The sequence below is a fragment of the Cryptomeria japonica genome, chromosome 1, assembly GCF_030272615.1.
Source record: "Cryptomeria japonica chromosome 1, Sugi_1.0, whole genome shotgun sequence".
In the NCBI taxonomy this organism is placed as follows: Eukaryota; Viridiplantae; Streptophyta; class Pinopsida; order Cupressales; family Cupressaceae; genus Cryptomeria; species Cryptomeria japonica.
Genome location: NC_081405.1, coordinates 253,904,640 through 253,927,754, shown reverse-complemented (window position 1 = coordinate 253,927,754; position 23,115 = coordinate 253,904,640). Strand labels below are relative to the sequence as shown.

At 40.6% G+C, this 23,115-nt stretch overlaps 1 long non-coding RNA gene across 2 annotated transcripts in view; it reads right to left on the bottom strand.

Annotated features, from left to right (window-relative positions):
• Positions 1–855: 855 nt before the first annotated feature.
• The window catches only part of LOC131873908 (uncharacterized), a 39,758-nt gene continuing 17,498 nt past the window's right edge, over positions 856–23,115 (bottom strand). Inside the window, exons 4-9 of one of the 2 annotated variants that reach the window (XR_009371799.1) lie at positions 2,288–2,349; positions 2,105–2,189; positions 1,568–1,973; positions 1,403–1,471; positions 1,197–1,310; positions 856–1,071 (exon numbers count right to left, since the gene is read on the bottom strand). This is a non-coding gene — a long non-coding RNA (uncharacterized LOC131873908). Of the gene's footprint in view, positions 1,072–1,196; positions 1,311–1,402; positions 1,974–2,104; positions 2,190–2,287; positions 2,350–23,115 lie in introns of both variants that reach the window. The other variant, XR_009371798.1, reaches the window with a different exon arrangement.

The window sequence follows — 23,115 nt, the reverse complement described above, 5'->3', positions numbered from 1 at the left end:
ACCGGTAGGGTATGACTCTCGACGTTCTAGTGGTTTGGGATGCACGACAGGGGCATGCCTAGTGTAAACATGCCCACCTAGACGTGCTCGCGACCTCTGTTTGTGCACACGAGGAACAAAATCAATTCTAGCCAATCTTGCAACTTTTCCTTGCAAACAACTGACGGTTTTTTGAGTAGGCGAAAAAATGCTACTAATTGAAAATGGCTCCAAGTCGTCGAAAACTGAGATAGGCCATTGTAGAGGAGCCTCATGCGACCCCACGGGATCAAACAGATCGACCGTATGTGTCGTGGATTGGAAGAAACAGTCCGTCAAATTTTGACAATTTTTTGGACTCAGGGCACTTAAGAGATCGCACCGGTAGAGTATGACTCTCAATGTTCTGGTGCTTTGGGATGCACGACAGGAGCATGCCTAGCGTAAACCTTCCCACCCAGACGCGCTCGCGACGTCGGTATGTGCACACAAGGAACAAAATTTGACCATTGCGAGCGTGAGGGTGCTCTCGCACCAAACACATTGTTGTTTAAATTCACATTGTCAATTTTTGTTGTTTATATTCATATTGTTAATTACATATGCAACTATTCATTTAAATTTATAAAAGGACAGCCACCAAATACAGCGAATACACAATAATGAACTGAATACAAGGAGGTTTGTAGGGTTAATTCAACATTTTAGAAATTTTATCAAATCATATTCCACGATTGCAATGCTTTATATCATATATTTTTGTTGTTTATATTCATATTGTTGATTACATATGCAAATATTCATTTAAATTTATAAAAGGACAACCACAAAATACAACGAATACAAAATAATGAACTCATTACACATTTATTGGATCGAATATCGATATTTATATATATAAAAAAAGGCATGTCTGCCAAGTCAATACAAGTATTACAAAAATGTGGCATATGTCATGTCCAAATCGATATACAATAAAAATGTAGAATATATCTACATGTATTGGTCATTCTATAACCAAAACTAACACTATATGATCCTAAACTTCTGGTGGATCATCAAAATCAAGCCTCTTCGACACAGTACGCGACTCTATAGATGGTTGCAAAACCACAATTCAAAAGCCAAGTTAGAATTCTTTTGTAGAAAATAGTTCACAATTAACATCATAACTATGCATTTAACTTTAATTCCTTTGCAATTGAAATGTAGATTACCTCATGGGCTGATCCAAGAGCTAATGTCTTCGCTCTCCTCTCCTTGTCACTCTTAGGAGTTTTCTTGAAGACATACTTAAATTGATCCACGTTATGGTCATACCACGAAGGAGTCTATTGTAGATTAAATGTACAATTAATACAATGTACTAAAATGAATATATCAAAAACCCTTAAAAGCTATAATATAGAGAACAATGACGTACCTGTGCTTGAGATGCTTCTCCAATGGACTGAGGATGGCTCACCATCGATGTAGAAACTGACGCTATTACCTATACAAAAAATGTATAAAGATTAAATACAATTAATATAATGATAAGTATTGAATGTTGAAAACAATTAATTTTACATATCAAACAAAAGTGTACTAGATCCTGAGATGCTTCTCTAGTGCAAGGAGGGTTCGCCATTGACGAAATAGGTATGGATATTTCCTGTATGAAAAAATTATAAGATTATAATATATCACAAGTTCACATGTACGCGTGCATATAATCATGAAATCAAGAAAATAAAGTAGAGATACATATCTTCGCCCTCTCTTGATCCGCGGGCGAATCAGGTGCATTCAACATATCCACAAAGCTCAATGGTCGTTGTACATGTAAAATAGACAAAAAACACTAATCAATCTACAAACCCCAACTAATACTTGATTTCAACATTTTCAAACAATTGTACAACTAAAAATGTGTTCAATTACCTTCTTCACACGTTTTGGCGTCTTCAAGGAATTCTTTTCTTAGGACAAGCCCTAGACACGGAGGGGGTACCCTAAAAACACAAAATTAACATGAGATATTAGTACAAATAATAAATTAAACATAATTTTAAAAATCTAAAATGAAATGACTTGCATATTCCATCAAAACAATACATAAAAAGAGTTGTACAAAATATCATACCGTATAGCTTTGTAGGCCAAAATCGATCGCTGAGAGCATGATGTCATCAATTTGGGACATTTTGTCCCCTGTCAACACCTACAAACTAGAAATTGGACCAAGCATTAAAGATAGTTAGTATATCTTGTATTTTTTTGAATTCAAAGTGTACTATTCTATTTTAACATGTTACAAAATTTATACCTCAGGCGTTGAAGTTGCAGCTGTGGTAACTGGGGGAGGTGTATGGAAACCGCTGCTACATCCTGAAATGCACATTATTTATCTCAATTTAAATCGATGTATAAATGAAAATTCATTTATGTAATTACAAAATTAAAGTGACTGATAAATAAAATGTTATGAATTCAAATCAACATGCATGTGTCTGTGGCTCATAGGCAAACACCATGTCCATCAACTCATCTGTCGGTGTGACATCCTCAATCGTGTGAGCCTGACATCTACAACCGCAAATCGTGCATAAATGATATGAGTATCCATCTGCACCGGCTGCATCATCTATCCCCGAGCATATCCCCGAGCAACTGACACACATATGCTCGATAGGCTCTCTATCGCCCTCTAACGGCTCATCATCCAATACAATAGGGTGTGCTAATGATGTCCCATGCTGGATGATGACACTAGTCAATGTTGTGGCCGCCTGAAGAGTCTGTAGCTCCATTGACTCTTTCAGCTCTAATGGGATAGCCTGATGCACCTTGGGTCTGGGTACTAAGGGGCGGCGACTCTCTGTGGCTAATCGCCTAAGGGCTCTAGGTCTATCTTGGGCAGAGCCACCACTTCTACCATGAAACTCTCTCATGTCAAAATAATTTGGGCGCACATTGAGCATAAACTCACAATATATTTTTCTCAAAAAATATAATGGCACCTCATAATTATTACAAGGTGGATCGTCAAAGACCATCCACCACCTCTGCCAAAAAAGATTCTTCATTTGCACATTGATACACCAATGTATGGGAAACCTCTTTGCATTAGGAGGTAATGACTGACCAGTTTTGGGGTTAACAAAAGGGCACATATTTGTTGTTTAGAAATATTTTAGTTTTTAACTCCATCGTATGATAGCCCATTGGCATAGAATTGACGACACCTATCCCTAAAGCTTCCCCATTTAGTCATTTATGTGGAAACAGCTATGGCACCACTAGCTAATGTTTCTAGGCTAGTGGCGAGAGATTGATGATGGTCAAGTTCAGAAGTTTTCAATTTTACAATCAGCCTATTGATTTTGGATGTATTTTGCCCTAACTGATTAATTAATTCTTCCTGTGTTTCGGTTGTGCGGTCAAAAGGAGGAATTGGGGGTTGTTCTTGTGTGTTTTCAGGAGGTGCATTTGGTTGTTCTTATTCTGGATTAGAAGAATCTGGTTTTTGAAACAAAAAATGAAAAAACCTAATCAAAATTAATGAAATTAAATTCAAAATGTAAAACAAATTGCATAAACCAGAAAGAAAGACAAAAATAAACAAAAACTAACCTTGATCCATAGCCTGGAGGACAAATTTAGCACCCCATTCACAGTTTAGGTTAGAAAATGGGAAAAAAACAAAGTAAAAAACGTGCTTTTCGGGTAAATGAGGACACAGTTTTTTTTTTGAACTTTTTTTATCAGGCACCGCATACGCGGTTTTACAAGGATTATTAGCGCATACGCGCTCATTTTCCTATAAGCAACGCGTACGCGCTAATTTTCCTAGGCGTAGCGCATATGCGCTCAGTTTCCTAAACATAGTGCATACGCGCTACCTTTTCTAGGCTCGGGAAGAACAAACCTAAGCGCGTACGCGGGAATTTTAAATTTTAAAACTGCGTACGCACTGCCTGTTTTTCCAAGTTTTTTTTGGGTGGTGTCCACTTTTCTGACCACCATCTTTGTGCACACACCCCTGTATAAGACATGATTGATCACAACGTCTAGTTTCAGGAAGGATCCATCTTGTATAAGACATGATCAAAGCGTCTGGTTTCAGGAAGGATACATCCTGTATAAGACATGATTGATCACAACGTTTGGTTTTAGGAATGATTCATCTTGTATAAGATATGATCAGAGCGTCTGGTTTCAGGAAGGATACATCTTGTATAAGACATGATTGAGCACAACGTTTGGTTTCAGGAAGGATTCATCCTGTATAAGACATGATTGATCACAATGTCTAGTTTCAGGAAGGATTCATCCTGTATAAGACATGATCAGAGCGCCTGGTTTCAGGAAGGATTCATTCTATATAAGACATGATTGATCACAACGTCTGGTTTCAGGAAGGATTCATCCTGTATAAGACATTATCAGAGCATCTAGTTTGAGGAAGGATACATCCTGTATAAGGCATGATTGATCACAATGTCTGGTTTCAGGAAGAATTCATCTTGTATAAGACATGATCAGAGTGTCTGGTTTCAGGAAGGATTCATCCTGTATAAGACATGGTCAGAATCAGAATTAATTATGTGAGGAATTAAAAATAACTAAAATAATTATTTTTAAGTGTCTACATTTTGTCGGTGTGTAGAAGATAGAAGGAGAAAATGATGCCCTAGCGTAAAACATGGGAGGTGTATGCCCCTCGAGAATTTTTTCGGAAAAGGACAAAAAATTCTCGAAAAAAAAGGAAGAAGAATAAGGGTGGAAGTGATAAATGAGGAAGAAATATGAAGCAGTTGTTAAGAATTTGGAAAGAAGAATAAGAGATGCGAGACCACGGAGGGAAAATGGGCCCTTACGGGGGCCCATATAAGCCACAACGGGCCCAATGAGGGGTCATTGTTACACAAGCCTTGGAGCCACTCAGAGCGAAGAAGAAGAGAGGAAGAGATAGATCACATTCCAGTTCGTGATCATCGCGCTGAGAGGATCCGACGATTCAACCGACCGAAGAGCTAAGGACTACCGGTGAGTAGGTCTATCTGTCTTTTGGAAATTTTTAATTTTGGCTAAAATTAGGGTTGGAAAAGGGTTGGGAGGTTCGGCGAGGCATGCGCGCTGATTGTTGTTTCAGCGAGCGCGCCCCTAGACCAACGCAAGCGCTAGCGATCAGCGTGGGCGCTCGCCAAGGATCTGTGTAAAATAGGTTTTTTTGGGTGAAATGGGGGGGATTAGCGCGCCCGCTCGCGCATCAACGTGGGCGGTCGCGCTTTGACGTGGGCACTCACGTTTCAGTGCTGGCGCCCAAGGCATTACGCAAGCACTCGCGTTGACAGGTTTTGAAGGGGAAAACAGAGGAAAGGGGTTCTCTGTTGGCGTGAGTGTCTGCAAAATGGCGCGTGTGTCACGGTTTTGACGCGGGTCTGGGTAAATCAACGCGTGTGCCTAAGAAGGGGGGGTGCACTTTTTGTTAGGAATTTTTGGCATGAGCAAGCGTATGGGTGGTTCGAGAGGTGAGGAAAGAATTTTTGGGCATGAAAAATAATGTTTTGGTTTTAATGGATGCAGGCGGAGAGGGGACCACTATCTTCGAGGGAGCATTAGCCTCCCACGATGAGTCTCTACCACGAGTTAGGGCGTGATGAACTGGAGGTTCTAGATGCATTGGGATTACATTACGTAGGCAGGTGGCCTAGGATACAGGCGCATACTGCTATGATGACTGCATTAGTGGAGAGATGGGATAGTCGATATAACACCTTTCGTTTGTCGATTGGAGAGGCGACAGTGACCTTGTTAGATGTTTGGAGAATCTTGAAGATCCTCGTTTGTGGTGTGATCCCTGAGTACCAGTTGGACGCAGCTGATTTTTATCTGAGGGAGGTGTGCGAGTATGAGACGCCACCGATGCTAGATAGGAGTTGGATGCACTTGGGTTGAGCAATGGCCATTCGGCAGATTCCGCAGCTGGTTTTGGTGATTTGCGGCTTCATGAGTGGGCGGATTCTTCCGGATTTTGGTGGACATGGATTTCCTCTGGGGTGGAGTAGATGCATGTATTTTATGGTTCATGATGGTGTTCAGTATGCGTGGGGCTCAGCGATGCTAGCCCAGCTCTATCATGACATGCACCTGGTGACCTACAGAGAGTATGTCAGTTTGTCTGAGGGGGTGACACTCTTACACATATGGGTGTGGGAGCATATTGCAGTGACTCGGCCACTAGGTGTTTAGAACAGGCGGCCACGGCAGCTGTTTGTGGATAGGTACAAGGGACTGTTGCACTACACACAGATCGCGTCCATGTGGTTTTGGAGGAGGATTCTAGATTAGCTGGCACAGTTCACATGGAGGCCATTTTTGGGATGTGAACGGTGGAGGGGTGATTGGCAGCTTCACTGGGCAGGGGTTGAGATGTGGATTTTTGGGAGGTCAGTCTATATCATCGAGTATTATGCTCTATTCAGGGTGGCCTGACAGCTTGGGCAGGTGCAGGATATTGTGGGGGATATTCCAATGTATCCTCGGATTACACGGGAGGCAAGGCATTGGGGGCCTACAGCGAGTCCCTTGGATGGTCGGACGAGCTTCCAGACAACATTTCACATAGTCAGGAATGAGTGGATGGGAGTGGGGGAGGATCCAGGCACGACAGGTGGTTACCGGAGCTGGTGGGAGGGGCACTTGCCAGTGCGGCTTACTATTCTGGGAGTTTTGGATGATGAGGAGTTAGAGTCGGGGGTTGATTAGGTGGTGGGTGGGGAGGATGATGGCCCAGGAGAGAGGGTTGCAATTCGAGCAGGGCGTGGTGCAGTCGGTGGGCAGAGGAGAGTCTGAGTTGTGTGGCGGAGGGCTCCAGATGAGGAGGGGGATGGAGGGGATGCTCCAGGGGAGCCTGCAAAGGCCGCAGTTGGCGAGCAGGAGGAGGTTGCAATTGGAGAGGGAGAGGCTGTACCCATGGATATTCCTAAGACACAGGCAGGGGAGAGGGGAGGACCGTCACAAGTTGATTTTGACTGATTACAGCAGGAGCGAGATAGCTATCGGGCGAGGCTTCATTCGATGGAGGATGAGTTGCAGGTAGAGAGGGCTCAGAGGGAAAGCATGGAGGCGAAGGTGGGTTGGCTGACACAGGAGATATCTAATTTGATAGAGAGTCTCCATACTGCCAGGACAGAGGTGGATGCCTTGAGGGAGGAGGGGGAGGAGTCTAAGAGGATGCTTGAGGAGGCCCGGTTAGGGACAGCCATAGCAAGATTACAGGATGCCCTTCGTCAACAGGATGCCGAGTTAGAGGGATTACAGGCCAGGGTGCAGAGGGCATAGGCGGAGGTGACACGGTTACGGGTTGAGAGGGATGCAGCCCGACAGGCATTGGTGCTGGCAGGATTAGCGCAAATATTTTCTGATAGTCTGCAGCAGCTCGAGAGAGCCGAGAGGTCAACTCGAGAGGCACAGTATTACAGAGGTTTATATCATGGAGTAGTACCTATAGGACAGCGAGCAGCCTCATACATTGAGAGTGTGCGGTCTCACAGGACCCAGAGTCAACGACCGACTCAGAGTCAATAGACAGGGGGATCAGTGGGCTTTCGGCCACCAGCAAGGGGTGCAGGAGTATCAGGAGGGGGAGGTGCAGCAAAGGGGGGTGGTACAACAAAGGGGGGTGGTGAGACAGGAAGGGTGAGCTAGCTCCTTGTATTGCTTGTGTATTATATTATGACCCTTCGGGGTGATCATTGTATCATGACAGACACATTTACCTCTTTATATATATATATATATATATATATATATATATATATATATATATATATATATATATATATATATATATATATATATGATTTGATTGGTGACAGATAATGTGTAGCATTTATTGTGATGGATTATTTTTGTTTTTCTTATGATGTCATATATGGATGTAATTATGGATATGCTATGTTGACCTATTTTGTGATGAATAGTGGATGCTTATATATGTATGTTCATGATGTGTTGCTGACATAGCTTTTGGATGCAGGATGAGTGATTTTTTATGCTTTGTGTATAAACACACATGTGTGAATGATTTATGATGCAGTCTAAATATAATGCTATATGGATGAGTGTATCTTTTATTTATGTGATGCAATCTTATATGGTGAATGTTTTGTGGAAAATATGACTGTCTAAGAAATGCACTCTATATGATGTGAATGAATTAATAAAAAGAGGAAATATGCCAATAATAACACAATGATCTTAGAGAGAAGAATATGGAATAGATGGGCAGTGGGGGAAATTGAGAACTCCATGGGATTATTGAGTTTAGGGTTTGATGGACTGATGGTGAGATTTTGTACACAACGAATGTGGAGAGCCAACCTAGTTTGATATTGCCTTGGGTGACTTGCACCGCTGATTATAGGAATCAGGATGCCACGAGAAACCCAAGGCGTGGACTGACTCTCAGATAAACGGGAATTCCTTACACACAGCTATGCAAGTGTTAAGAAACACTAATACAAAGTTGTGGGTTTGTGTAAGGAAACCCTCAAACACATCGATACCTCTTGTACACGAGAAGGTAAGTGTTGATAAACACTAGTACCAGATCGTCGGTTTATACAAGAGAGATCCAAAACATGCCCTTCTATAAAAATATGCCCCAGTATGCACCTATCGTAACATACATGGATATGGTAAAACCCAGGCAGACGTAGATACTTGCAGTCTTAGGGCAAAAGATGCAAGTCTAAATGAAAAGATCCAACAAAATCTAACCAGTCAATTCTTCCATGGCCAAATGATACCTCTTGCCAAGAGTAGGACTAGGATGGGGGATTAGGTTACCAGGCGAGGGAAGGAATCATCCCTAGGGCAAAGTCGACTTGTGGATTTAGGCAAGTGATTCTTTATGGTTTTGGAAAATGACTTGCGGACTTGGGATTGTTTCTCAAGAGTTCTAGAAGCTCATGTAGAGGCGTAAAAGCTCAGTTTAATGGGATGTGCCTTGTTCATGACTCGAGTGAAGACTCATCATCATACGCGTGTTTTATTGGGAGGCAGAAAAGAAGGAATGTTGTGAATGGGAGGATTGGACAAAGAGTGATTTGCAGTGTCGACTTGATAGACAGTGGATCCAGTTATTTACCTTGGTGTCTACATGGAGGTTTTCACCAAGGTACTTGTCTATAGCGCCACAAAGTGGTTTTCACTGGTGGACGAATTGTTTTCTTTTTCAGATTTTCTCTTCTTTTTTCTTCCTTTTTTTTTGTATTTTTCTTGATTTTTTTTTATTTATATTTTTTTTTTTGGTTTTTATGTCACATGGCGCCTGTTTGTCAGGTTTTCACCAAAGTGACTTTTTTTGACAATTTTAAGACTTTCTAAGGATTAGGCATAAAATCTTTTGAGGTGCATGATATTCATTGGTTCATCTAAAGGATCACCTTCAGGAGTAGCCAACTGATAAGCTCTTGATCCATACTTTGTTGTGATTACATATGGTCCAAGCCAATTAGGCTCGAACTTGCCTTTCTTTTCTCTTTCTTGTAGATTTTTTTGATTCTCCATGAGGACAAGATCACCAATTTGGAATTCTCGGGTTCTGACTTTTTTATGATAACTCATGCGTAGACGGTTTTGATATACTCGAAGATGATTCAAGGCCTTAAGGCGTCTTTCATCTAACAATTCTAGCTCTTGTAAGTGGGCAATTCTGTATTCCTCATAAGGTAAGATATTTTGTAGCAATACCCTTAGAGAGGGGATCTTGATCTCAATGGGAAAGATGGCTTTGGAACCAAATACTAGGGAATAAGGAGTGGCACCTGTGGGGGTGCAGATGGAGGTGTGGTAGGCCCACAACGCAGGATGGAGTTGGAGGTGCCAATCATGGCCTGCTTCATTGACTGTCTTTTTGAGGATTCTTATTAGGGTTTTATTAGAAGCCTCAACTTGGCCATTGCCTTGGGGTAATATGGAGTGGAGAAGCGGTGTTGGATGTTGAATTTTGGCAGAGTTCTTTGACATCCTGGTTTTTAAATTGTCTATCATTATCTGTGATGATAACTTTTGGAATGTATATCGACAGATCAGATAGTTCAGGATGAATTTGGATATCTTCTTACCAGTGGTAAAAGTAAGAGGGATAGCCTCTACCCACTTGGTAAAATACTCGGTGGCAATGATAATGAATTTATGTCTGTTGGAAGATGGAGGGTGAATTTTCCCAATGAGATCGAGCCCCCACTGCGAGAAGGGCCGCGGTGTAATAAATGGCTGCAATTCTTGTGATGGTGCATGAATCTTGTCGCCATGTTGCTGGCAAGGGATGCATTTCTTCACATAGTTATATGCATCTACTTCCATTTTAGGCCAATAGTATCATTCTTGAAACCAAACGCTCTAATCATGTCTTATACAGGATGAATCCTTCCAGAAACTAGATGTTGTGATCAATCATGTCTTATACAAGATGTATCCTTCCTGAAACCAGACGCTCTGATCATGTCTTATACAGGATAAATCCTTCCTGAAACCAGACGTTATGATCAATCATGTCTTATACAAGATGAATCCTTCCTGAAACCAGACACTCTGATCATGTCTTATAAAGGATGAATCCTTCCTGAAACACGACGTTGTGATCAATCAGGTCTACGATTTGATCAATCAGGTCTTATACAGGATGGATCTGTAGCGTCCTAAAATTGCGACACTTGCAATTTCGACCGCATTTGGGTCTTCACAATGGCGACGCAACACCGAACCTGAATGGAGACCCCGAAACTTGTCCATGACATCAAAAACTGCATTTTCCAGCACCCTGGCCTGATCCTCCTTGCACCCTGCTGTCCCTGGAGGTGGGACCATGGCGCCCAGCGACCTGGTCCTTCAGGACCATGGCGCCCAGCGCCCTGGTCCCTGGCCCTATTTTGGGCCCGGTCTCTTTTGGGGCCTCGGGTCTTTAAGTTTGCAAATTGGAAAATAACCTTTCCTGGTCGGCCTAAGGTCGGAAAAATCAGTCTATCAGCCCTAATTGACAAGTATATAAACTACATTTCCTCTCCCATTTTGAGGAGGAAGGACATATGTGTACAAGACGTGGAAACGATATTCAAGCATTCAAGCATTCAAGCATTCCTTCAAGCAATTGATCATTCTAAGTCTCCATTCAAGGCTAGGTGTTGCATTCAAGACAAGGATTCAACCATTGAAGAGGAGATCACATACAACATACAACATACAACAACATTTACACCTTCACATGTAAGAATACAAACATTCTTACAACAAGGTATCAAGTACTTGTTTACATTACAAACATTTACATTTACAGCATTCTCATTTCTTGGTTAATTCCAAAACCGGGGTTTGACCTAAGGGCAAACCCCTAATCCCTAACCCCCCAATCGTCTTCACTTTTCTGTGTGTAGGTTGCAGGTACGCGGCTGTAATTGAAGATCTGGAATCCTTGTGCAGAGACGAACAGATCCCCCTTCGTTTCGCGGATTTTTCGGAGGATCGTGTGCACGCCGGGCGCCATCGTCCCGTCAACTTTCGCTCAAATTTGTAGGACAGCGCCGTCTCAATATTTTACTGCTAATTCCAGGTCCGCAGCTTCATCCTATATTCCTATCTCTGTTTATAAGTGAATCTTTCTCACTTTTCATGCATTCCTAGCTTAATCTTTCTATCTACATTCTTTACAAAAGAGGGTAGCCTTGCTGTCTTAACCCTTGAAACTCATTTAGAATCCAATCTTGCATTGTGTGGGATTGGATCTTATGGGTTTCAACCCCTCTTTTGAATGTAAAGTCTCCCCTAAGTGAAAACCGTCAATCCTAGTGACCCCCTTTCTCCTTGGAGTGGGGGAGAACACCTAGGGTTCGATTTTCCGCTTTACATTTTGGTGAACCCGACATGAACATCCTTTCTAATTATTCATGGTTAGATCTGAAAATTGGCTGCCTTGATTACATTTCCATGCTTGATCTTTTACAAATTTTAGAGGTTAATTGCACAAAACCCTAAATTTTTTTTTTAGTAATTGAGCTTGTGAAATGTTTAATTGTTAATGCTTGTTTCAGATCTACCCTTCTACTGCAAATTGTCAAATCATATCTGTGTTTTAATTTTGAAAATTAAGTGGTTAAGTGTCAAAACCCTAATTTTTAAAACCCTCTTGATTCAGCCTTTGACTGATAATTTCACTGATCAAAACACTTCCAAATCGGCTGTAACTTTGGATTCCGCAACAAAATCATAATATCTTTCATCCCTGAAAATTTGGAAACAAGTTGCGAGGACCGTGTGCACCCCGGGCGCCATTGTCCCCGACATTTTTTCCGAAATTTCGGGAGTTAGATCTTACTGTATTTTTTTGCTAAAATCCAAAATTTTGGCTGATTTCATCAATTCTAACACTTTCAAAATTACAGTCAAAGTTGATCTAGTGATTGCTTGGATTAAGGCTTCTAATCATTCAAAAATTGTTGAAACTGAAATTCATGTCAAAATTGTGTTTCTTACTATCTTAAATCTGAAAAGTGTGTTGGTGTTCATTCATAATTTCAGTGCTTTATTCAAATTCTTGCAATTTGTGACTTTTGAAATTAAATGCTTAATTACAACAACCTTGATTTCCGCTTTCAAAATTGAATTTTGTGTGAAATTGAGTCAATTTTTAAATTTCAAAACCTGCATTGCTTTTAGTATTCCCTCTAAAATCATAAAATTCAAAATTTCAGTTTCCCTCTCTTTTTCAAAATTCAAATTTTGCATTTTTCGACAATCTTGGTAGGGTTCAATTTTGAGATTGCAACTTTAATTTGGCCTATCTACAGATCGTAAAATTACTCAATTTTTTCAAAGTAGCTTTAAAATCATCATAACTTTCATCCCTGCAAATTTCGAAAAAAGTTGCGAGGACCGTGTGCACCCCGAGCGCCACGGTCCCTGACATTTTTTCAGAAATTTCGGGAGATTGTCGTGATTGCATTTAACAGCTTAAATCTAGAAGATTGGCTGATTTTACTGAAATTTGCTACCTCTAAAATTCAAAATCTTCTCTCCCTCTCTAGTGCATGATTTTTACAACAATAAGCCCTACTTACACTATTCCCGTTAGACGAAACCGTAGAATTAAGTCTTTCCGAGGTTTAATTACCGAGGAGATGGAACCTAATTTGAATAGCCTTTTTAACGAGGACATGGGTAATTCCTCTAATCCTCCTAATGATGAAGAAGCTCTCCATGAGGTTTTTGTAGAACAACTTTCGAAATTGGATAACCAATTTGACGATTTTCGACAATGGATGTCTCAAGAATACCCTGATAGTCAAGCTCTTCCTTTAATTGAGGGTCTAAAACATATGCTTCAAAGTGATAAGAATGGAATTGATATTTTGTGTGGTATTACACACATTGTGGATTCGAATGTGATGCCTATGAAGAGTTGTGCCGAAACTTTGGGTTATACACAACCTCCTACTCAAGACAATCATTCTATCCCTTTGACAACTTCTATTGCTAGTATACCTACTTTCACATCAAACATAATGACTACTTCAATACAAGACATTCCTCCTATGATCACTAGTCATGGGGGCAATCCTTCCTCTTCAATTAACCCTCTTCCTTCATTGAATCCGACTTCTTCATTCATTCCTTCAATGAGTGTCCCTATTACATCTCCACAAATGAACATGACGCAAGGGGGCAATTCGTTTAACCATTCCATTCCTCTTTGTAGTGTTCCTCCTTTCCAATCCTCTCTTATGACTAATTATCATAGTGTCCCGCCACCTTACTCTTTACCTTCTTTCAATAACATAACACCTCCATCTCAATCTAACACATCTAATATGAACTCTTCGACTGAAGCGACCATTAACAATCTTGCACAAACTGTCTCTTCTTTACAGCAACAAATTGTCTCTATGAATCAATCTAAGTTTAGTGTGCCCACATTTGATGTTGCGAGCCCACTTTCTCTTGACATTGTTCGAGCTATTCCCCCTAAACATGTTGAAATTCCGCATTTGGAGCTTTATAATGGTAAGGGTGATCCTCTAACACATGTTAAAACTTTTCAAACAATATGTACCAATTTTGCTTATGACCAAAGGTTGCTTGCAAAACTGTTTACTAGAACATTAAGAGATAAAGCCCTACAATGATATTGCTCGTTGCCTTCTTATTCTATTACTTCTTTCGAACAACTTGCAAATGCTTTCATTCAACAATTTCAAAACAATATAAGTCCTAAAGTTACTTTGATTGATTTAATGCATTGTAAACAAGGTGTTAAAGAAAAAGTGACTGATTTCATTGGTAGATATAAGCATTTGTATGCTCAAATTTCTTTTCCAGTGCCTAACAATGATATTCAAAGAATCTTTATTTCTAATTTACAAAAAGATATTCGAGATAAACTTTTGTTTTCTGAGTTTACTTCTTTCCAACAGTTGTGTGCAACTCTTCACAATTATCAACTGACTGTGAGTCAAATGGAACAATCACATCCTATGGCTCCGAGTGATAAGGGTGATAGTAGTCAACAACCATTTGGGAAGTTTAAACCGAACAGAGAATCCATTAAATTCAATGAAAACATCATCAACAACAATGTGAATGCAGCATCAGGTGTGCCTCCTATTTCTAAGTTTTTCAAGAAAGAAAGAAAGTTTACTCCTTTGAATGAATCATTGCATAGTATTATGAATAAGTTATTGGAACAAAATGTGCTTACTCTTCCTCCTATAAAGCAAATAGATCCTACAAAGATTAATTCACCCTATTTTGATAACAAATCTTTTTGTCAATTTTATCGTCAACCTGGGCATGATACTGAAAAATGTTTTTCTTTAAAGGGTAAAATTCAAGATTTGATTGATAATAATACTATCTCTGTTTCTGGAGTGAATGATAAAGGCAATACATTTGTAGCTCCTCCTAACCAAAATCTTCAGATTTTTACTGATCCATTACCTTCCCATACCTCTAATGCGATTGAGACTAATGATTCCTCTTTCTCATCTGATGGTCTTGTGTCTATGACTCCGAATGTGATTAACTTTGTAGAGCAGCAAGAAAACCCTAAAGAACCTTCCATCACATTTGATTCTAGTGAAACTATCAGGGCACCTGATGGTCCTTTATACATAGTTGCAAAAGTCAAGAATACACCTTGCCGTGGAGTGCTTATTGATCCTTCGTGCATGGTTAATGTTATTACTGAATAATTTCTTTTTACTTTGCAATTGAATCAAGTGATCTATGACAAAATAGATGTGGTTGTGAAATTATTTGATGCATTTTCTTCTCCTATTGAGGTCCATAACAAATCCCTTGATATGAACTTTGCTATTATTCCTTCATCCGAACAATTTCGTGTGAAGCTTGGCTATCCTTGGCTATCTTCCATGAAAGCTATTGCTTCTCCTATTCACAAGTGTTTGAAATTTCCCCATAATGGTGAAGTTGTTACTGTCAATCATAGTCTCTTTAAACCAGCTGAAAGAACTTCTAGCGTTCCTATTGATTATTTTTGGCCTAAACAATTCCAATCTCTTCCTCTGCGAAGTGATCATCTTTTCAAATCTTATCAAAAGTGGAAAACAGATATGATCCTATCTCTAAGTGAACCTAGAACACCCAAACTTGATATTCCTATCGTTCTTGAGAAGGAAGTTCTTCCTTTGAAAGATAAAACTAATGTCTTTCCTCAAGAAGATTCCCAACCCGTTCCCATGGATGTGACTATGTCTATGTCTAATAAACTTTCTAAAAGTAGACCTATACCTCCTCGTCATGATGGACTTGGTCTCCTTCCTAAACCAAACATTCCTCCTTTATATGGAGCAGTCCCTCCTCCTTCCTTTTATAGAGAGAAGAGACCTTCCTCTTCTCCTATTATCCAGCCTAAGAGACCACAACCTAAACACCCAAGTGATAAGGATGAGAACATTCCTCCTCCTCAATCTTCTCAACTTCCTACTAAGACTAGACGAAACCGTTCTGCACGTGAACGCCGACGAAAGCGTCATCTTAGAGCTCAAGTAGCTGCTTCTCAAACTTTGCAATCTCCAAAAACACCTTCAACAAGCATTATTCCATTTTCTCCTCAGCTGGAAATTGAGCCAAAATCTCCTAAACATAAGATGCATGATGGTCTTGATCCTGTGCGAGTTAAAGATCCTATTTTTATAAATCTTGATGATGATATAGATGAAAATGTTATTCATGATGAAAATGTTACTTCTCTTATTTCTGATAGTGAATATGAACTTGTTGATATTGATAACCATTTATCTAATGAATTTTCTAAAGCACTTATCCTAGCTCCTAGACAAGAACAACATGGCTTGGAACATGAACATAGCCCTTGTTTGGATCTTGTGATAGCTCCATCTGCTGTGTTGGATGTTCCTCCTCTAGCGTGTTCCCTGCCTTCCCGAAACATTGATCAGCAAGATCGGGGGGTAGATGACGTGCTAGACTAGTTTCATTAGCATAGCAGATTCTCTCCTCCTCTCTTTTGTTACTTCTTCTATGTGTTATTCTCATTCTTCTATTTGTTGTCCTTAGTGTTGTCTACTTGAGGACGATGCAAAGCATTGAGATCTCTTTTGGTCTCTCTCATGTTGACTCAAAAGACACATGTGTTCCCTTCTTCTAGGTGACCTTCCTTGATTGGGGAATGAAGAACAATTATGCATACATACATATGATATACATGACTTATCATACAGCATACTGACCCCGAGGAAAGTGAAGTCACCTCGTGCTTTGTGTTTGTGTCTATTATCCTTGGGTTTATCTCACACTTGGGGGCTAAATCTTTGCGATAACGTGCTCCTTTCCCTTCTCATTTCCTATATGTGTCACTACCTTAAAGCAATCACCCCCGTTGAGGCATGTGTGATCGCTTTAACGTAGGGGGGCATACACCCCGTCTATCCCTTCAGGATACTTGAAAATTTCTTGGCGAACTTAGCTTTGCCTTGAAAATTTTGGGTATTTCTCTTGCATGACTCATAGTGAGGGAACCTTACTACTGACAGTCATGGTTCTCCCTCGTGATCTTCCCTTTTACTTTGTCAATCGAAGTCGTAAGATCCTTAGTCCACTGGGGGCTTGGTGTGTCTTGCCTCCTTGACGTGGTGAAAGTCTTTCAATGTTGTGTCCTTGTACTTTACCGGAAGTATGAGCGTACGCCTATACTCCCGCTAAAGTGGGGGCTAAATGTAGCGTCCCAAAATTGCGACACTTGCAATTTCGACCGCATTTGGGTCTTCACGATGGCGACGCAACACTGAACCTGAATGGAGACCCCGAAACTTGTCCATGACATCAAAAACTGCATTTTCCAGCACCCTGGCCTGATCCTCCTTGCACCCTGCTGTCCCTGGAGGTGGGACCATGGCGTCCAGCACCCTGGTCCTTCAGGACTAGGGCACCCAGCGCCCTGGTCCCCTAGGACCATGGCGCCCAGCACCCTGGTCCCTGGCCCTATTTTGGGCCCGGTCTCTTTTGGGGCCTCGGGTCTTTAAGTTTGCAAATTGGAAAATAACATTTCCTGGTCGGCCTAAGGTCGGAAAAATCAGTCTATCAGCCCTAATTGACAAGTATATAAACTACATTTCCTCTCCCATTTTGAGGAGGAAGGACATATGTGTACAAGACGCGGAAACGATATTCAAGCATTCAAGCATTCAAGCATTCCTTCAAGCAATTGATCATTCTAAGTCTCCATTCAAGGCTAGGTGTTGCATTCAAGACAAGGATTCAACCATTGAAGAGGAGATCACATACAACATACAACATACAACAACATTTACACCTTCACATGTAAGAATACAAACATTCTTACAACAAGGTATCAAGTACTTGTTTACATTACAAACATTTACATTTACAGCATTCTCATTTCTTGGTTAATTCCAAAACCGGGGTTTGACCTAAGGGCAAACCCCTAATCCCTAACCCCCCAATCATCTTCACTTTTCTGTGTGTAGGTTGCAGGTACGCAGCTGTAATTGAAGTTCTAGAATCCTTGTGCAGAGACGAACAGATCCCCCTTCGTTTCGCAGATTTTTCGGAGGACCGTGTGCACGCCGGGCACCATCCTCCCGTCAACTTTCGCTCAAATTTATAGGACAGCGCCGTCTCGATATTTTACTGCTAATTCCAGGTCCGCAGCTTCATCCTATATTCCTATCTCTGTTTATAAGTGAATCTTTCTCACTTTTCATGCATTCCTAGCTTAATCTTTCTATCTACATTCTTTACAAAAGAGGGTAGCCTTGCTGTCTTAACCCTTGAAACTCATTTAGAATCCAATCTTGCATTATGTGGAATTGGATCTTGTGGGTTTCAACCCCTCTTTTGAATGTAAAGTCTCCCCTAAGTGAAAACCGTCAATCCTAGTGACCCCCTTTCTCCTTGGAGTGGGGGAGAACACCTAGGGTTCGATTTTCCGCTTTACAGGATCCTTCTTGAAACCAAATGCTTTGATCATCTTTGTCTTATATAAGATGAATCCTTCCTGAAACCAGACTGAATCTAGATCTTATCAATTGAATCGAACAAGATTTTTCAAGCTTACCTACCTAAGCCATCAAGCTAATCAAAGAACTTGCATTTTCATCAGACCACAGTTGCAAAAACAAGATTATTCTTTGAATCAATGCATCATCACACCTCGCTTCAAAGAGGGGCAAGATTATTTTTAATTCCTCACATAATTAATTATGTTAATTCAGATTCTCCTCAATATTAATTAAATATAATTAATATTGTCACTATAGTATGTAACTGATTTATTTAATAAATCAATCCCTTTCTTTATTCTTCTAAAAAATTAAATCCTCACAAATCTTCCTCTTGGCTAAATCAATTAATTAACTAACCTACATGATTCCTACAAATCACCTTTCTAATTCATCATTAACCTAATAAAGTCTTCTAGAAACTCCCTAAACCCACTTAACATTATTCTTCAAAATTTTAATTCTCTCCACTCATTCTCTCTCCTAGTCAAATCCTCCTACAAATCCTATCCCACCTAATTCTTCCTCTAATCCCCTCCTAATGAGTTGCTAGTGGTTAATCATCATGATTAGCCACAAAGTCAACCCCTTGTCCCTTCCATCCAACCACTAGCTCTTAATGCTCTTTTCCTAGGTGAATGTGAGATTTTCAAAATCTCACTATCCTTTAGGCATCTCCTCTCCCAAGGAATTTTTAATTTCTTCTTATTCCTCCAATCCCCATGATTATTTCCTTTTGGAGAATTTTAAATTCCTCCTCCCCATTCTTCAAGGAATATCACATTCCTTGCTCCTCTCAAGACACATTGGGAAGTCTTTCCAATGCACCTTGCTCTTCTCAAGGTACCTTGGGAAGTCTTCCCAATGTACCTTGAAGAGTGTGGAAACAAGAAATGCCTTTAAGGCATGTCTCTTGGTCTCCACACCCTCTCTTGGGCTTTGTGGGAGGTCACAAGCAATCCTAGCCCTTCATCTTGAATCCATCATAGCCATCCATTTTTCCTTTCCTCTTTCTATAAATTGAGGATTTCATCCCTTCATTCTTCATCTCCAAGTTCAGTAATCTTATGCTGCCCTTTTGAGCCTAGGAAATCATCTTAGCAACATTATCATGTTCAAATCATATCTCATCCACACTTAACCTTTTATCCACATTGGAGAGCCATCCACATCAAGCAAGCAAGAGCAACAAATCAAATGGAGCATCATCAAGGGGCGCTTTCACTTCATCAAGCTCTATCTGAAAGAGAAGGTATAAGGTTTGTGAGGTATATACATTTTTCCTTGTTTTGAACATTTCAAATTATGTCTTTGGATTTCATATGATTATATGTTGATTTGCATGCTTATTAACTAATCCACCTCACCAGGTCTTTTCCCCTCTTCATTCTCTTTCTTGTATTCATAAGGCATTTCGTGGAATTTGTTTTCGTTAGCACTTTCGATATCCAAATAAGGACTAAAATAGGCACCGATGCTAGTAATCTTAGGCACCGGGGTGTACCCTAAGCCTCTGTTGTATTTGTAGGATATAGGATTTTTGGGTGTTTTTCTTCCTTTCTCCTCTGGTCCCAGGCCGTGTCCTTTGTAACCCATTTTTTCAACTATGCCAGATGCTTTTGGGTACATTTTTTTGGATATTCTTGTTGGATCTTCATCCTCTTCCCCATACAGCCATGAAGAGATATCTGCTTCGAGGATCTCTTCATCAAGTGAGTCCCATTACTGGAAGGTGGTATTTTGGCATTGCATGACTGGTTTCGGGTCCTTTTTGAGCTCTTTTGGTTTGCCAAATGACTTAGGAGACAGAGGGAGGTTGCCTATTAATAAGACGTCTTCCAATTTGTCCAAGATCTTGATTTGACTCTTTGGTTGGGATGAAGTGGAGGCAACATTTGATGCGTCAGATAGAAGTGTTGGCGAGGGTCTATTTAGTAGACAATGATACGAATGCTTCCCCTCTGATAGTTTGCAATATTGAAAAGGTTGGGGATCACCTTTGATAGTGATCTCTCTTCCATTATAAGGGAATTTGATGCAAGAAATGAATCCATGGCCGCCTGAGGAGAATGTTATAGGAGAGATCAAGATCCAGTACTTGGCAAAGGGTTTCAATTGAAATGGGGCCCACTTGAAGAGGTAAGGTGATCATGCCCTTTGAAACTCTTTCCACATCATCATATGCCTTTATTGTGATCCTTCCTGATGTGTCTACCAGATCCTCAGAAAGTCCCAATTATCTTATTAATTTGTATGTACACAGATTAAGCTCGGATCCACCATCTATAAGGATACGTTTGACCTTATGCTTGTGGATAAGAGCTTCGATGTGCAAAGATTTGTTATGGTCTTCATCTGCGGGGGCATCTTTGGAGGTAAATACAAGGTGTTGCTGGGCAACAAGGTTTCCAATGAGGGCTTGGAATTGGGTGGTGTTGATGTTATCAGGAACGTGTGATTCAAAAAGGGCTTGCTCCAAAATTTCTTTATGGACCGAGGAAGTCTTAAGAAGTTCCAAAATGGAGGTCTGTGCGGTGGTCTTCCCAAGTTGGTCAAGGAGGTCATATCGGCAGGTGGAAGACATGGGTGGGGGGTTTGGTGGGGGAGGAACTCCTTGGATGGTGACTTTACCTCGGCATGTAGTTACATTACAGTCATTTTGGGGATGGGAGGTGGAAGGCATAGCGCCTTGAATGACTATCCTAGCAGGACTTGGTCTGCTTTGGGAAGGAGGATTAACTCCTTGGATGGTTATGACATTGATATGATTGTCTGCAGGTTCAATGCGACTTACTAAAAAATCAAAGCCGATTACGTGATTAGTGTAGTCATAACCCATTGCGTTAGATGATGAACATTTTCCTTTATCATGCTTCGGGAAGGGTTCCTGGTACATTTTGAGTTTGTCATTGCTATTACTAGGTTTTGTATTTGCTACTTCAATCTCACCCCTATCAATGAGATCTTGTATGTAGATTTTCAGTTTCATACACTTTCGTGTATCATGCCCCTTGATACGATGGTATTCACAATACTCATTTTCATTATACCATCTTGGTTTAGGTTGATTAGGGTCAAACAGACGAGTGATTAGAAAAACCACTACACCTGTTTGGACAAGTTTTTGAAACACCATTTCAATAGGCTCAGCCAGAGGAGTGAAGTCTCATGGAGTCCTGTCGGCGGGTGGAAGACATGGGTGGGGTGTTTGGTGGGGGAGGAACTCCTTGGATGGTGACTTTACCTCGGCGTGTAGTTACATTACAATCATTTTGGGGATGGGAGGTGGAAGGCATGGCGCCTTGAATGACTATCCTAGCAGGACTTGGTATGCTTTGGGAAGAAAGAGGATTAACTCCTTGGATGGTTATGACATTGACATGATTGTCTGCAGGTTCAATGCGACTTACTAAAAAATCAAAGTCGATTACATGATTAGCGTAGTCATAACCCATTGCGTTAGATGATGAGCTTTTTCCTTTATCATGCTTTGGGAAGGGTTCTTGGTACATTTTGAGTTTGTCATTGCTATTACTAGGTTTTGCATTTGCTACTTCAATCTCACCCCTATCAATGAGATCTTGTATGTAGATTTTCATTTTCATACACTTTCATGTATCATGCCCCTTGATACGATGTTATTCACAATACTCATTTTCATTATACCATCTTGGTTTAGGTTGATTAGGGTCAAACGGGCGAGTGATTGGAAAAACCACTACACCTGCTTGGACAAATTTTTGAAACACCATTTCAATAGGCTCAACCAGAGGAGTGAAGTCTCTTGGAGTCCTGTTATTCAATCGGGGTGGTCGTTGAGATGTTGTTGTGAGGTTTTTGGAATTGATTTTGATTGTTTTGATTATTGAATTGATTATTATTGATGGTGGATTTTGGAAGAGCGGACATGATGTGGACCCGCTTTGCATCAGTTACACCATCATTGACCACGTTTTTGTTTTTAGACCAGAATTTTGGCTTGTCGTTATGATAAGAGGAAGAACTTTGTGTCGACTTCTGGTAATGTTTCAAGGTTCCTTCCTCTAACAAGACACGTTCGAGAATCGGTTAATTTTTTGAAAGATTTGATACATTGAGATATTAAGGGTCTCGAAAGTTCAGGCACCAAGTTCTTTTGAAATAGCTCAATTTGATGTTGTTCTGGCATGTCCCACTGGAATTTTTTGATAAGATGTCATCATCTTTGTAGGAAATTGGCAAAGGTTTCTCTGAGCCTTTGTTTTGTATTACATAGGTCCATCATAAAAACATCATTAACCATGTTGTAAGCATAGTGGGCCACAACTTTTTCTGCCAAGTCTGGAAAGGAAACAATGGAACCTCGTGGTAGAGATGAGAACCATGCCAAAGCATTTCCCGTGAGACTCTTGGGAAAGAGTCTGCGAAGATAAAGGTCACTATAAGAGACTTCTTGGCATAAGATGTGGAATTCTCGGACATGGTCGCGGGGGTCTCCTTTGCCTTCATACTTGGTGAATTTGAGGATCTCAAATCCCGGGGGGTAGGGTGCAACCGATATAGACGGGTCATAAGGACAAGGGCAAAACTCTTCGAACAAGTAAGTTTTTCT